Source organism: Canis lupus, chromosome 2, assembly GCF_003254725.2.
Source record: "Canis lupus dingo isolate Sandy chromosome 2, ASM325472v2, whole genome shotgun sequence".
In the NCBI taxonomy this organism is placed as follows: domain Eukaryota; kingdom Metazoa; phylum Chordata; class Mammalia; order Carnivora; family Canidae; genus Canis; species Canis lupus.
The window spans coordinates 11,797,458-11,815,270 of NC_064244.1; the positions used below are offsets into that span (position 1 = coordinate 11,797,458).

General features: G+C 37.6%; 1 protein-coding gene across 1 annotated transcript in view; it reads right to left on the reverse strand.

The window, feature by feature from the left end:
- MALRD1 (MAM and LDL receptor class A domain containing 1) overlaps positions 1–17,813 on the reverse strand; it is a 649,658-nt gene that overhangs the window by 162,290 nt on the left and 469,555 nt on the right.

Here is a 17,813-nt window from a genome sequence, read left to right on the forward strand (position 1 = left end):
CTATGGGGATGTCACCAGTTTCTCATATTGAAAATTAGAAAAAAAATTCCCTCAAAATTTTGGCAAATGAAGGGAAAAGTTGCCATTGGAAATACACCCCAACCATTCTGTTCTTAGAAAGACCTGTGCTCAAGACTCAAGACAAACTACTTAAAGAGATTGTAATTTACTGGGGTTTAACCAAACTGGAGAGAGAAAAATACCTAACTCCAGTCCTAGCAGCTTTCCAGGTGGAGAAAAGGAAAGAGGCAATTTAGCAGCTTCTAGCCTTCCTATATTACCTCAGGAGTGGGAAAACAACCAACTAACCAACCAACCAACCAATCAAAAACAAAACACACAAAGAAAAAAACATCTGAGAGGCAATTATGAAGGCTACAACCCAGTGGCACTAAAAGACTCCCTGAGACCTAAGCATAGGCCCCACAACTTACCAAGGATATGAGTCAGGCATCTGTGTAAGAACAGGCAAATACAAGGAAACAATAGCACATGGCAGACCTTATTTAAAATAAATATCTCTGGAAACAGAAAGGTAACCAGAAAGACAAAAATAGACAACAGGGAAATGATAACTGATACCTACACTTACAGCAAAGAGTAAACACATCCTAACCGCCAAGAAGGGATTAATATGGTAAGGGCTATAATGGAAAAAGTAGACAATATGCAAGAAGAGATGCAAGAATTGTAAACAGAGAGATGGAAAGTCTAAGAAATAGCCAAAAGGAAATACTAGAAATAAATAAAAAAGTCTTTACAGAAATAAAACATGGGCTCATCAATAGATTGGACACAGGAGAGGAAAGAATGAGTGAGCTTGAAGATATGTCAATAGAAACTACCAAATATAAAATGCAAGGAAAAAAAGACAGGGAAAAAAAAAATGGAACAGAATATCCAAGTACTGTGGAATTGTTCCAAAAGGTGTAATATGCAAAAAAACAAAAAACAAAAAACAAAAAACAAAAGGTGTAATATGCATAATGTAAATACCAGAAGAAGAAAAAAGAAGAAATATTTAAGTGATAATGAATGATAATTTTCCAAAATTAATGATAAACACCAAACCACAGATCCCAGAAGATTTATAAGCACCAAATATTTATCTATACCTGGGCATATGATATTAAGACTGCAGAAAATCAAAAACAGGGATAAATCTTAAAAGAAGCCCCATATGGGTGTGGTGTGTGGGGGTAAATACCTCACTTACAGAGAAGCAAGAATTACATCAGACTTCTCTTTAGAAATCATGCAAACAAAAGAGTGTGTAATAAAAATATTTAAAGTATTAAAGAGGAAAAAAAAGACTCCCATCTGGAATTCTTTATACAATAAAAGTATCCATCAAAATAAAGAATAAAGATTTTTCTCAAACATAAGTTAAATAATTTTTTGTTAGTCTACCTGCCTTGAAAGTAAAGTTAAAATAAATTCTTTAGACTTTAGTCATATCAGTCAGAAAATCCAACTATATAAATAAGAAAGAGAATAAATGTAGTAAATAAAATATTTTGTTTTATTATTAATTGAACAGGTAACAGTTTGTTAAAAATAATGATAGGAAGAATGTATTCAGTTAATTTAGGTTTGAGGTAAGTGAAATAAATGAATGGCAGCATGTTATAAAGATAGACAGGGGGACTTGAAAATGCTGTTTATAATGTTTGTGTACTACCCATGAAGTCACAGTGTTATTTGAGAGTGGGCCTGGATTACTTAAAATTGCATATTGTAAGGGGCAAAAATTAGGGGAAACAAAGTTTTAAAAGAAGTATAATTGATATGCTACAAAATGAAGGAAAAAAAAGGAATCATACAAAATAATTAAGACAAAGGCAAAAAAGAATAGAGGACCAAAAAAAAAAAAAAAAAAGGAAAAGAAAAGAAGGTTAACAATTATAAAAGAGAAACAATTATTCTAGATATTAATCCAACTATCTATAATCCCCTTAAATGTTTTCTAAATATACCAATTAAAGAGATTGTTAAAGTAGATTTTTTAATAGGACTTAACTCTATGTTGTCTATAAGAAACTCAAGTTAAATATAAGGACAAAGATACATTAAAAAGTAAAGGGATAAAGATATGCTATGTTAATATTAATGAAAAGAAAGCTGGAAAAGTTAAATTAACTTTGGGCAGAGCAAATTTCAGAGAAAGGAAAATTATCAGGGACAGAGTATTACAAAATGAAGACAGTGCTCAATTCTCTAAGACAAAGCTGTCCTCAATGTGTATCACTAACAGCACAATGTCAAATGCTTGAGACAATAACTGGAAGAGCTGCAAGAAGAAATAGATGAATCCACTCATATAAGTGGAGACTTCAGCATCCTTTTATCAGTAATTGGCAATCAGGAGGCAGCAAATCAGTAAGGTATAGCTGAACTGAGCAGTGTCCATCAACTTCACATTTATAAAAAAAATTATCCAGGAACAAGAGAACACACATTCCTCTCGAATTCACAGTAAACAGTCAGAAAGACTGATAATATTCTAAGCCATCCAATACATTACTGCAAATTTGAAAGAACAGAAATAGTACATTGTACACTCTCTGGTCACAATGGAGTTTAACTAGAAAATAATAACAGGAAGATATATGGGAAATCCAAAACTACCTGGAGATTATACAACATATTTCTTAATACCACATGAGTTAAATTGGAAATCACAAGAAACAACTAAAACCATTTCAAATTAAATGAAAATGAAAGTACAATTCATTAAAACTTGTGGGATGCAGTAAAGCAGTGCATAGAGAAGAACTTTATAGAATTAAATTCGTATAATAGAAAATGAAGAAGATCTAAAATCAGTAACCTAAGCTGATTCTTTGAAAAAATAATAAAATTACTAAACTTCTAGCCAGATTACTTAAGGAAACGAAAGAAGGTATGAATACAAATATCAGAAATGAAAGAGGGACTATGACTACTGATCCCATGAAAGTATAACAAAGGATTATTATTAACAACTCTATGTCCACAAATTTGATAAATCAGATGAAACTGACCAATTCCATGAAAGGCATACCTATTAAAGTTCACACAAGGACATATAGAAAATCTGAATAAGCCTGTAATATTAAAGAAATTAAATCAATTATTCCAAAAGAGAAAGCACCAAGCCCAGATAGATTCACTGGTAAATTCTACTAAACATCTAAGAAAGAAATTACACCAATTATCTATAATCATAACCAGAAAATAGAAGCAGAGGAAATATTTCCAAATCTATTCTATGAGGCCAGCTTTACCTGAATACCAAAACTAGACAAGATATTATTAGAAAGAAAAACACACCAATATCTACCATGAACATAGATTCAGAAATTTTCAACAAAGTATTGGCAAATTGAATCCAATAATGTATAGGAAGAATGACAAATAGCACTAGGTGAGATCTATTCCAGGTATGCTAGGTAGATACACACTGGGAAATCAATTAAGTAAACTATCATATCAGCAAGATATAGAAGAAAAATCATATAATAATATATATAATAATATGCACAAAAAAGCATAGGACAAAATCCAATACCCATTCATAATAATAAGTCTTAAGAAACTAGAAATAGGAAAGAAACTTCAACTTGATAACAAACATTTACAAAAAACCTACAGTTAACCCTATGCTTAATGGTGAGAAACTATAAACTTTCCTGCAAAGATCAGAAATAAGCAAGGATATGTGCTTTCACTGCTTCTCTTCAACATTGAACTGGAAGTCCTGGATAATACAATAAATAAAGAGAAAAAAGGAACTAAAAGATATACTGATCAGGAGTGTTTGGGTGCCACAGTTGCTTAAGCTTCAGACGCTTGGTTTCAGCTTAGGTAGTGATCTTGGGGTCATGAGATTCAGCCCCATGTCAGGATCTGCACTCAGTGAGGAGTCTGCTTGAGGTTTTCTCATTCCCTCATCCCCTCTCCATCTCTCTCTCTCTCCTCTCTCTTTCTCTCTCTCTCAAATAAACAATTAAATCTTTTCAAAAAAGATATACTGATCAATAAAAAAAATGTTTTTTGTTTGCAAATGACATGATTGTCTACATATAAAATCTCAAAGAACAACAACAACAACAACAACAACAACAACAACAACAAAACACCCCTGAAATTATTAATTTACAGCAAGGTTTCAAGATACAAGGTTAATATACAAAAGTCATTTATTTTCTTATAATCCAGCAATGAAAAATTGGATTTGAAATTTAAAACATAATGCTATTTATATCAGCAAAAAATACATGATTCATATGAACATTATAAAACCGATGAAAAAATTGAAAGACCTAAATAAATGGATGATATATTATGAGGAAGACTCAATATTGTCAAGATACAAATTCTTCTCAACTTGATATTCAGGGATCCCTGGGTGGCGCAGCGGTTTAGCGCCTGCCTTTGGCCCAGGGCGCGATCCTGGAGACCTGGGATCGAATCCCATGTCGGGCTCCCAGTGCATGGAGCCTGCTTCTCCCTCTGCCTATGTCTCTGCCTCTCTCTCTCTCTGTGTGTGACTATCATAAATAAATAAAAATTAAAAAAAAAAAACTTGATATTCAGATTCAATTTAATCCCAGCAAAATCCCAGCAAGTAACTTTAAGGCTACTAAAAAAGTCATTCTAAAGTCTATAGGGAAAGACACAGAATAGCCAATAGAATATTGAAAAAGAAGAACAAAGTCAGAGAACTGACACTACCTCACTGGGATTCATTTTAAATTTACAGTAATCAAGGCAAGGTAGTATTGGTGAAAGATAAACAGAACTGAAAAGAGAGCCTAGAAATAGACCCATGTATATCTAGTCAACTGATTTTTGATAAAGGAACAAAGACAACTCAATGTGGGAGATTGGTATTTCCAACAAATGGTACTGAAATAACTAGATTCACATGCCAAAAAAAAAAAAAAAAAAGTGATCCTAGATATAGAACTTCCATGTCTCATCAAAATGAATTCAGAATGGTTCATAGACTTAAGGTCCACTGCAAAAGAATAAAACTTCAAAGAGAAAACATAAGAGAAAAATCTATGTGATCTTAGATTTTGAGATAACTTTTTAGCTATAAAACCAGAATCATGATCCATCAGTGGAAAAACTGGTAAGGTGGATTTCACTAAAATTAAAAACTTCTGCTCTGTTAAGGACACTGTCATGACAACAAAAAGAAACACATAAACTGGAGGAAATATATGTTTTAAAGATTTATTTACTTGAGAGCAAGAAAGTGTGCAAGTGGGGGGAGGGGAAAAGGAGAGAGGAAGAGAGAGAATCTCAAGCAGACTCTCTGCTGAGTGCAGAGCCCATCCCATTACCCTAAATCATGACCTGAGCCGAAACCAAGAATTGGATGTTCAAACAACTGAGCACCCCCAGGCACCCCGGAGAAAATATTTTAAAACACAAATCTGATAAAAAGACTAGTATACAAAATATGCAAAACATTTAAAAGAGAAATAAGAAAATAACCCAATTTAAAAAGGGACAAAAGACCTCATCAAAGCAGCAATGAAGATAGCAAATAAGCATAGGAGAAATTCTCAATATCATGTATCATCAGGGAATTACAAATTGAAACAGCTAAAACACCTATTAGAATGGCTAAAATCCAAATCACTGAAAATACCAAATTCCAGCAAGGAACAAAAGAAACCTTATCATTGCCAGTGGAGATGCAAGATGGTATAGCTACTTTAGAAGACAATTTTTGCAGTTTCTCACAAAACTAAACATACTCTTACCATATGAGCCAGCAACTGTACTCCCAAAGGAGTTGAAAACTTATATCCACACAGGAATCTGTACATTTATAGCATATAACTTATAATTATACTTTATAAATATGCAGATTTATAATTCTCAAAACTTGGAAGTAACCAAGAGATTCTTCAATAGGTCAATGCACAAACAAATGCTGGTGCATCCATACACTGGAATTTTATTTAGGCATAAAAGAAAAATGAGCTATCAAGTCACAAAAAGACATGAGGGAACTTCAGTGTATATTTCTAAGTGAAAGATGCCAATCGGCTATAAAACTTCTAGAAGATAACAAAGGTAAAAATCTAGGTGACTTTCGGCTTTGCTTTGCTTATTGCTTTTTGGTTTTGTTTGTTTTTATTTTGTTTTTTGAATTAGAGATGAGTTTATGGATAGTAGTATGGGACAAAGTGGGTAGAAGCCAGGGCCTATAGTAATGAGCTTCCCAGGAATAGACAAATAGACAGGAATGGCCCAGACAAACAAACTGAGAGATAGACAAGAAAACAAAGCTAAATGGGTAAGAGGCCAGGACCAGCCTCAGCAGCTGTGTCTGGGCTTCAGATCTAGTTATGCTCTGGGGACCTAGAAAATGGACATGACATGGCTGGCACCGACCTCAGTGCCCTCCTGCTCACTCGCTCTTGTGCCTCACCAGAAGCCAGGGACCTTTTGCACGTGGTCTTCTGAAATACAGAAAGGTTGTTCTGGGAGTGTGTGGACACAGAGGATCAAGGTGCTTGGAGGCTCCCTGGGGAGGTGGAGACCTGAGTGACTTGGGGTTAGCAGCAGCAATGGGGAGAATCCGCTCACACCCTGCCCACCACACCAACATGGGGCAATAAATACCATTTCAAGTAGAACTCTAACCTTATGAATTTCTGGAAAAGGTAAAACTATCTATAGACACAGTAAAGAAGATGAGTGGTTGCCTGGGGTGTTGGAGAGGAAGGAAGGGATGAATAGGTTGATCACAGGATTTTTAGAAGAGTGAAACTGTTCTGTACAATACTGTGGATACAGGTCATTACACGTATGTGAAAACCCATGGAATGTATAACACCAAGAGTGAGCCCTTATGTAAACTATAGACTTGAATAATAAAGTGCTAATATTGACTCATCAATTGTAGTCAATATGCCATAGTAATGTCAAATGTTAATAATAATGCAAAGCTGTGGAGGGATGGGGGGGTATACGGGAACTGCCTACGCATTCTGCTCCTTTTCTCTGTAAATCTAGAACTGCTAAAAAATTAAAGTACTGATTAAAAAATATTTTTAAAAACCCAAATATACACAGTTTAAGAGCGATAGAGCTAGTATGGAATTTTTCTTACTCGCTTTGATCCACTCAATTGCCTATTTTATTGGAAAAAATACTAATATCCATTTCAACACCAATTGAGCATTATCCAAGTGGTCACTTGGTTCTCTCTTTTTAAAAAATATTTATTTATTTGAGAGAGAAAGAGAGCGAGTACGTACACAAGTGGATGAGAGACAGAGAGGGGATCTCAGGCAGGCTCTACGTTCAGTGCAGAGCTTGACACAGGACTTGATCTCATGACCCTCAGATCATGACCTGAGCCTTATCAAGAGTCTGACACTTAACAGACTGAGCCACATAGAACAGTCCTCTAAACACATTATTGTCTCTTTCCTCCTTTCCCTCTTTCCATCACACTTTCTACTTCCAATATTGGACATTTTAAAAAGTCAGGAGGCATACCATCTCAAACATTTACCTCAATTTCCTCTTAAGAAACTACCCATTTTTGCCTATTAGATGCATGAATTATAGAAGTACTAGGTATATTAAGCTAACAAAGGAAGCACTGAAGAACTCAGTAACAGCAATTTTCTAGAACTGGGTCTCACAACACAGGTAATAAAAATGTCCTTCCAATGGTATAAACATTTCTTCAAGATCTCTGTCCTGTCCCCCTTCTTCCATAGCTCACTACTCTTTCCCTCCATGAGGCTACCTTGCCAATCCTCTTAAATACCAAGGACACTCACAACTCAGGGTGTTGCACTGTTTTGTTTTGTTTTTTCTCTTTATCTGAAGTGTTCTCCCATCATGGCCCCCATATTTCCATGGCTCACTCCCTGGTCTCTTTCAAGGGTTTGCTCAAAGTTTACTATCTCAGTGTGGCCCATTCTGACCATACCCAGCTCTGTTAAGGTGGTTTTCTTTGCATGTGACTTTTTTGAAATACATTGTCCCTCCCTGTGAGGACTCTGAAGCCCCATGTGGGGACATCTCTGACTAACTCACTTCTAATCCTCTTACTCTGTCTCATTTTGTTACATGGTCATTGCAAAGACTAACCAACTTACTCATTTATCACATTTCTTGTTTAATGTCTGCTTCACCATGTAGCATAAATCCTATTAGGGCAGGGAGTTTGTTTTGTTTATTTAGGTATGCCTAAAATACTGTCATGTTCATAATAGGTGCTCAGTAAATATTTGCTAAAGAATGAAAGAATGGAAAGGTTCCAGATTTAAGAACTTTATGTTGGAAAGCATCTTGGAGATTTTCTAGTCAAGAACTTCATAGGGGATTGGAAAGAATACCTGACTCACTCACTAGTCAGTGATGAAAGCAGGATTTCATGTTTCTCACTGTGCAATTTCTAACTTAGCAAACTCATTATTTCATTTGAAAAATAAATGTAACTATCTAGAAAAATAAAGATTATTTAGCTACAGCAGTGAAAGCTAGCAATGCTCTCATCTCTAAGTTTACAAATAATTGCTCATTCACACTAAAATGTCACCACAACTTGGAGGTCACTGAGTTATAAATAAGCTACACTGTCTTAAAATAAGAAATTTACCCTAGATTAAATAAAGGAATGGGTGATTAAAAAAACAAACAAGCAACAACAAACAAAAAACAAAACAAAACAAAACAAAACAAAAACTTGGAATGATCAGAATTTGAATTGAAGAATAATCTACATCTCAGCTCTGTCTTTAAAATGTGAAGAGATATAGCACTCTTTTTTTCTTTCTCTTTCTCATTTGAGATAGGGGATACAGAATCTCTGTTATCTAATATCTCAAAGCAAATTAAGTAAATTTATTCACACAAAACCATTGCTCAAATTAAACAGGACCACCCAAAATTGATTGCTGATTATTTGTGGTTTAGGGAGACATTTCTGGTCATCTCTATCATATTTTATTTATTTATATATTTTTTCTGTCATATTTTAAAAGCATGAAACCCTGCTTTAGTGTTTAACTTGCCTAGTAATAAGAAGACTGAACAGTGTTATGATCAGAGGCTATGACCCAGAATCCAATCCTAGTCATGCCAATAATAACTGGATGTCTTAGGCTAAATTATTTAATGTCTTTAAACTTTGACTTATCCTCTATTAAATAGAATATTAATATTTACCTGAAAAGTCTGTTATTAGGTCTAAATAATGTATATAAGGTACTAACATTAATAAGTGCACTTCCTTTTTATTATTTGTTATTCACATGTCTGTTATCATATATCCTATTTCATCTATTCTAAGAAAAGAGTTAACATACTAAGATGAGTATGTTTATGAGAATGTTAACTGGATGATTTCATTAGGAAAACTGATACCCTTTGGTGGGATTTGAAAGAATGACTTCATGGTGCAATTTCAGGTTTATCAGATTTTTTACAGAAGCATTGCTAGGATTCTTATAAATAAGGGGAATGAGAACCAGAGAGCTTTCTAAATGTTCTAAGTTTCCAGTCATTAGTAACTTGGGAAGCTGAAGTCTAGGACATAGGTTTCCTATATTCTAGTCAATTGCCTTTCCTGAGCATTACTCTGTTTGCAATAAACATCACAGGCTATATCAGAGGAGAAAAGAGCTAAGAAAAATTACAGCTGAGAGAAATTACAGTAGAAATTGAAATGGTTGATTTGTATGTAGCTCTACAACATTAACTTCACTTTCTTTGAAAGAGACAGACTATTTAGGAGTAATCAGAAATAAGGAAGCAACCAATGTCTTAATGGCAGAATGACCCGAGTAGCTTTCAATGTTAGGCTGATACACATTTTTTCCCTCCCACCAAACAATATTATGGTACAGACCAACTTTAAAATGTTTCAGAACAACTTACCTCAAAGTGAGGGAAAATTTGGACTGCAAAACAGCAAAGAGAAAAACATGGAACTGTGATTTGATTTACTTTTCTTAGTGTGTTCTGCAAAACTGCAAATATATGGAGAAAAATAGTCTCTGGTTCTGTGGGTAACTGAAAACACATATTTACCTATATTCCTTAAAACTGTTCTGCTGTAAAGACAGGAGAAACTCTGAAATAAATCCCCAGGGTCACTGAAAGAACAGGAGAACAGATCCCAACATACAAAAGTAGTTTCTTACAGACTTTCTGCAAACCAAATGGAAACTGTATTTTTTTTAAATAATAAATTTATTTTTATTGGTGTTCAATTTGTCAACATACAGAATAACACCCAGTGCCAATCCCGTCAAGTGCCCCCCTCAGTGCCTGTCACCCAGTCACCCCACCCCCCACCCTCCTCCCCTTCCACCACCCCTAGTTCGTTTCCTAGAGTTAGGAGTCTTCATGTTCTGTCTCCCTTTCTGATATTTCCTACCCATTTCTTCTCCCTTCCCTTCTATTCCCTTTCACTATTTTTTATATTCCCCAAATGAATGAACCATATAATGTTTGTCCTTCTCCGATTGACTTATTTCACTCAGCATAATACCCTCCAGTTCCAACCACGTCGAAGCAAATGGTGGGTATTTGTCATTTCTAATGGCTGAGTAATATTCCATTGGATACATAAACCACATCTTCTTTATCCATTCATCTTTCGATGGACACCGAGGCTCCTTCCACAGTTTGGCTATTGTGGACATTGCTGCTAGAAACATCGGGGTGCAGGTGTCCCAGCGTATAATGCATCTGTATCTTTGGGGTAAATCCCCAGCAGTGCAATTGCTGGGTTGTAGGGCAGCTCTATTTTTAACAATTTGAGGAACCTCCACACAGTTTTCCAGAGTGGCTGCACCAGTTCACATTCCCACCAACAGTGTAAGAGGGTTCCCCATTCTCCGCATCCTCTCCAACATTTGTGGTTTCCTGCCTTGTTAATTTTCCCCATTCTCACTGATGTGAGGTGGTATCTCATTGTGGTTTTGATTTGTATTTCCCTGATGGCAAGGGATGTAGACCATATTCTCATGTGCGTGTTGGCCAGGTCTATGTCTTCCTCTGTGAGATTTCTGTTCATGTCTTTTGCCCATTTCATAATTGGATTTTTTTGTTTCTTTGCTGTTGAGTTTAGTAAGTTCTTTATAGATCTGGGAAATTAGCCCTTTATCTGATATGTCATTTGCAAATATCTTCTCCCATTCTGTAGGTTGCCTTTTGGTTTTGTTGACTGTATCTTTGCTGTGCAAAAGCTTCTTATCTTGATGAAGTCCCAATAGTTCATTTTTGCTTTTGTTTCTTTTGCCTTCGTGGATGTATCTCGCAAGAAGTCACTCTGGCTGAGTTGAAAAAGGGTGTGGCCTGTGTTCTCCTCTAGGATTTTGATGGAATCTTGTCTCACATTTAGATCTTTCATCCATTTTGAGTTTATCTTTGTGTATGGTGCAAGAGAGTGGTCTAGTTTCATTCTTCTGCATGTGGATGTCCAATTTTCCCAGCACCATTTATTGAAGAGACTGACTTTCTTCCAGTGGATAGTCTTTCCTCCTTTATCGAATATTAGTTGACCCTCATAAAAGTTATGACCCTCATTTATTAGTTGACCCTCAATAAAGTTGAGGGTCCACTTCTGGATTCTCTATTCTGTTCCATTGTTCTATATGTCTGCTTTTGTGCCAGTACCACACTGTCCTGATGACCACAGCTTTGTAGTACAACCTGAACTCTGGCATTGTGATGCCCCCAGCTATGGTTTTCTTTTCTAAAATTCCCCTGGCTATTCAGGGTCTTTTCTGATTCCACACAAATCTTAAAATAATTTGTTCTATCTCTCTGAAGAAAGTCCATGGTATTTTGATAGGGATTGCATTAAACGTGTAAATTGCCCTGGGTAACATTGACATTTTCACAATATTAATTCTGCCAATCCATGAGCATGGAATATTTTTCCATCTCTTTGTGTCTTCCTCAGTTTCTTTCAGAAGTGTTCTATAGTTTTTGGGTATAGATCCTTTACCTCTTTGGTTAGGTTTATTCCTAGGTATCTTATGCTTTTGGGTGCAATTGTAAATGGGATTGACTCCTTAATTTCTCTTTCTTCAGTCTCATTGTTAGTGTAGAGAAATGCCACTGACTTCTGGGCATTGATTTTGTATCCTGCCACGCTACCAAATTGCTGTACGAGTTCTAGCAATCTTGGAGTGGAGACTTTTGGTTTTCTATGTAGAGTATCATGTCATCGGCGACGAGGGAGAGTTTGACTTCTTCCTTGCCAATTTGAATGCCTTTAATGTCTTTTTGTTGTCTGATTGCTGAGGCTAGGACTTCCAGTACTATGTTGAATAGCAGTGGTGAGAGTGGACATCCCTGTCTTGTTCCTGATCTTAGGGGAAAGGCTCCCAGTGCTTCTTCATTGATAATGATATTTGCTGTGGGCTTTTTGTAGATGGCTTTTAAGATGTTGAGGAATGTTCTCTCTATCCCTAAACTCTGAAGAGTTTTGATCAGAATGGATTTTGTATTTTGTCAAATGCTTTCTCTGCATCTATTGAGAGGATCATATGGTTCTTGGTTTTTCTCTTGCTGATATGATGAATCACATTGATTGCTTTACGATTGTTGAACCAGCCTTGTGTCCAGGGAATAAATCTTATTTGGTCATAGTGAATAATTTTCTTAATGTATTGTTGTATCCTATTGGCTAGTGTCATGTTGAGAATTTTTGCATCCATGTTCATTAGGGATATTGGTCTATAATTCTCCTTTTTGGTGGGGTCTTTGTCTGGTTTTGGAATTAAGGTGACGCTGGCCTCATAGAACGAATTTGGAAGTACTCCATCTCTTTCTATCTTTCCGAACAGCTTTAGTAAAATAGGTATGGTTTCTTCTTTAAACGTTTGATAGAATTCCCCTGGGAGCCATCTGGCCCTGGACTTTTGTGTCTTGGGAGGTTTTTGATGACTGCCTCAATTTCCTCCCTGGTTATTGGCCTGTTAAGGTTTTCTATTTCTTCCTGTTTCAGTTTTGGTAATTTGTGCTGTTCTAGAAATGCATCCATTTCTTCTAGATTGCCTAAGTTATTGGCATATAGCTTTTCATAATATGTTTTTAAAATCATTTGTATTTCCTTGGTGTTGGTAGTGATCTCTCCTTTCTCATTCATGATTTTATTAATTTGAGTCCTCTCTCTCTTCTTTTGAATAAGGCTGGCTAATGGTTTATCTATCTTATTAATTCTTTCAAAGAACCAACTCCTGGTTCTGTTGATCTGTTCCACAGTTCTTCTGGTCTCGATTTTGTTGAGTTCTGCTCTAATCTTTATTAACTCTATTCTTCTGCTGGGTGTAGGATCTATTTGCTCTTTTTCTCTAGCTCCTTTAGGTGTATGGTTAGCTTTTGTATTTGAGTTCTTTCCAGTTTTTGAATGGATGCTTGTATAGCGATGTATTTCCCCCTTAGGACTGCTTTTGCTGCATCCCAAAGATTTTGAATGGTTGTATCTTCATTCTCATTAGTTTCCATGAATCTTTTTAAATCTTCCTTAATTTCCTGGTTGACCCTTTCATCTTTTAGCAGGATGGTCCTTAACCTCCACGTGTTTGAGGTCCTTCCAAACTTCTTGTTGTGATTTAGTTCTAATTTCAAGGCATTATGGTCTGAGAATATGCAGGGGACGATCCCAATCTTTTGGTATCAGTTCAGACCCAATTTGTGACCCAGTATGTGGTCTATTCTGGAGAAAGTTCCATGTGCACTTGAGAAGAATGTGTATTCAGTTGAGTTTGGATGTAAAGTTCTGTAGATATCTGTGAAGTCCATCTGGTCCAGTGTATCATCTAAAGCTCTTGTTTCTTTGGAAATGTGTGTATAAAAGACCTATCGAGTGTAGAAAGTGCTAGATTGAAGTCACCAAATATAAGTGTAGTATTATCTAAGTATGTCTTAACTTTGGTTATTAATTGATTGATATATTTGGTGGCTCCCACATTCAGGGCATATATATTGAGGATTGTTAAGTCCTCTTGTTGGATAGATCCTTTAAGTATGATATAGTGTCCCTCTTCATCTCTCACTACAGTCTTCGGGGTAAATTTTAGTTTATCTGATATAAGGATGGCTACCCCTGCTTTCTTTTGAGGACCATTTGAATGGTAAATGGTTTTCCAACCTTTTATTTTCAGGCTGTAGGTGTCCTTCTGTCTCAAATGAGTCTCTTGTAGACAGCAAATAGATGGTTCCTGCTTTTTTATCCAGTCTGAAACCCTGCGCCTTTTGATGGGGTCATTAAGCCTGTTCACACTCAGAGTTACTATTGAAAGATATGAGTTTAGTGTCATCATGATATCTATTCAGTCCTTGTTTTTGTGGATTGTTCCATTGGACTTCTTCTTAAAGGGGAATTTTGAGAGTCCCCTCAAAATTTCTGCAGAGCTGGTTTGGAGGTCACATATTTTCAGTTTCTGCCTGTCTTGGAAGCTCTTTATCTCTCCTTCCATTCTGAATGAGAGCCCCGCTTGATAAAGTATTCTTAATTGCAGTGTTTTTCTCATTTAGGACCCTGAATATATTCTGCCAGCCCTTTCTGGCCTGCCAGGTCTCTGTGGAGAGGTGTGCTGTTACCCTAATACTCCTCCGCATAAAAGTCAGGGATTTCTTGTCTCTTGCCGCTTTAAGGATCTTCTCTTTATCTTTGGAATTTGCAAGTTTCACTATTAAATGTTGAGGTGTTGAACGGTTTTTATTGATTTTAGGGGGGATCTCTCTATTTCCTGGATCTGAATGCCTGTTTCCCTTCCAAGATTAGAAAAGTTTTCAGCTATGATTTGTTCAAATACATATTCTGTCCCTCTAGCCCTTTCGGCGCCCTCGGGAACCCCAATTAAAAGTAGGTTTTTCTTCCTCAGGCTGTCATTTATTTCCCTTAATCTATCCTCATGGTCTTTTAATTGTTTAATCTCTTTTTTCCTCAGTTTCCCTCTTTGCCATCAACATGTTTTCTATGTCACTCACTCGTTCTTCCACCTCATTAACCCTCGTCGTTAGGACTTCTAATTTGGGTTGCATCTCATTCAATTGATTTTTAATTTCTGCCTGATTAGATCTAAATTCTGCAGTCATGAAGTCTCTTGAGTCCTTTATACTTTTTTCTAGAGCCACCAGTAGCTGTATAATAGTGCTTCTGAATTGGCTTTCTGACATTGAATTGTAATCTAAATTTTGTATCTCTGTGGGAGAGAGGACTGTTTCTGATTCTTTCTTTTGAGGTGAGGTTTTCCTTCTAGTCATATTGCTCAGTGCAGAGTGGCCAAAAACAAGTTGTATTGGGAAATGGAGCAAAAGAGAGGAGAGAAAGAAGGAAAGAAAAGAGAAAAAGAAAAAAGGAAGAAGGAAGAAAAAAAGAAAAAAGAGAAGAAAAAGAGAAAGAAAAAAGGGTGGGGGAAGCAAACAGAAATCAAAAAGCAAAAAAAAAAAAAAAAAAAAAACACGGGGGAGTATCTTCTGATTCTGTGTACTTTAAGTCCCTTGACTTCCCCTGGAACTTGTCCGTCTAGCTGGTCTTCTGGGGGAGGGGCCTGCTGTGCTGATTTTCAGGTGTTAGCACTTGGGGGAGCTGCTCTGCCCCCTGCCTGGTGCAGGGCTCAGTGGGGGTTGTTTACCCCGTGAGGCCCCTGGAGGAACAACCGCAGTGGCAGGGCCAGCTCTGCAGCCCTGGAGTCAGCTCCCGCAGTAACTCGGAGCTCTCCGTCTGCAGGGCCTGGAGGCTCCGGGGCGGGCCGCTGATCTGCTCAGCTCGGGGCAGGAGCGTCCTCGCTGTCCTGGGCCCTCCCAGCCTTTGCCTGTCCCGGGGGGAGGCCGGATCCTGGGCTGTGTCCCGGCGCCCTGTGCTCCCGGTCTGCGCTGTTGGATTCGTGCTCCCGCCCCACAGCCCCCTCTGCGCGGAGCCGCCGCCCGAGCTCCCCTGAGCTGCTCCCGCCCCGCAGCCCCCTCCGCGAGCCGCCCCGAGCCCCTCACGAGCTGCTCCGGGTCCCGCCGTGCGCGCTGCAGCCCTTAGGGAGCTCGGCCCACTCTCCCGGGGCGCAGGTGTCTGTTACTGTCCCCGGGAGCCCGAGGGCATCCCCGCCCTCCTGGGTCCTGCTCCACCTCCCTGCGAGCCCCTTTCCGCCCGGGAAGGTTGGTGCAGCTCCTGCTTCTCTGGGACGGGGCTCTCCTGTCCTGGGGACACTAGCCCCGGCCTCAGCCCGGCTCCTCGCGGGCCCCTCCCCCTTGGAGGCCTTTGTTTATTTCTTTTTCCCTGTCTTCCTACCTTGAGAGAAGCGCGAACTCTTCTCACTGTAGCATTCCAGCTGGTCTCTCTTTAAATCTCAGGCTGAATTCGTAGATTTTCAGGATGATTTGAAGGTTATCTAGGTAATTTGGAGGGGACAGGTGACTTGGTGACCCTACTCTTCCACCATCTTGCCCCACCAAATGGAAACTTTTTGAAAATACATTCTTTTGTTTTATAAAATTGTTGTCCAACATGGACAGCAAAGATGTGATCCAGGCAAAGAGAATAAATGCACAGAATACTGTAAGAGACACAAAAATAATAGGGTTTTAAAAACAATATGCTTCATTTCTAGTTGAATCATGTTTCACTGATGAGCATCAGTTAACTATAGAGATGACTTCAGAGGAAACACTCTTCACATCTAATGAAGAAAACAGTGATTCCACAAATAAGATATGGAAACAAATAAATAGGTGATTGCTCTCCTTTCTGCAGATAAATTTTATCATTACCTTTAAAAGAGGGCAAGGAAAATAACACTTCACTTTAGGTCATCTTGTTTTTTCCCTTGCTAACAACAGCACCATATTTAGTCCATCGATCCATTCAGTAAACATTCATCACACCTGGTTCTAAGCCTATGAATAAAGAAAGTTCACTGTCTTTGGGAACTCATAGACTACAGGAGTAGTAGGACTAATATTTTATATTATATTATATTATATTATATTATATTATTATATTATATGGCAGCCCCGGTGGCTTAGCGGTTTAGTGCCACCTTCAGCCCAGGACCTGATCCTGGAGACCTGGGATCAAGTCCCCCATCAGGCTCCCTGAGTGGAGCCTGCTTCTCCCTCTGCCTGTGTCTCTGCCTCTCTCTCTCTGTCTCTAATAAATAAATGAAATTTTAAAAATATATATATATTATATAATATATTAATGTATTATATAATATATAAAATAGTACAACCACTACAATTGAAGTATGAGCAAAATGCAAAGGCCACATGTTTTTGGCTGGAATATTTCATAGAAGTGGTGATACTGACTTGGTTTTGAAGAGTAAGTGGGATCTTCCCCCCCTCATTTGAAATAAGGGAGATCATTCTGCAAGGACCATGCACAAAATGATGACAACCACAAAGGAGCATGCATTACTGAGGGAAATGTAAGTATGAATAGACCAGTGTGGCTAGAGTATAGACCGTGTGGGACTCAGCTGGCAGTGGAGGAAGGTGGGAAAACAAAGCAGCTAGCTGGAAAAGGTTGTGCATATTGAAACCATTTGAGTTCACCCTCGAGGGTAATAAGAGTCTGCCAAATGATTTTGAATAATGAAGTGAAATGATCACATATGTTTCAGAATCCTGCTTTTTGTGGATTGATATGGAGGCAGAAAAGACAGACTGCTATCCTAGCTGGTAAAGGACATGTGAGGATAGAATGTTAGAGAAGCCAATCCCAAGGTTTCTGTGTGAGGAGGGACTGAAGTAAGATGTTGGCTATAAGAAACAAGAAATTATAAAAGGTTTATTTGTTAAATCGGTAGAAAATTATGATCGATTTATTTTGG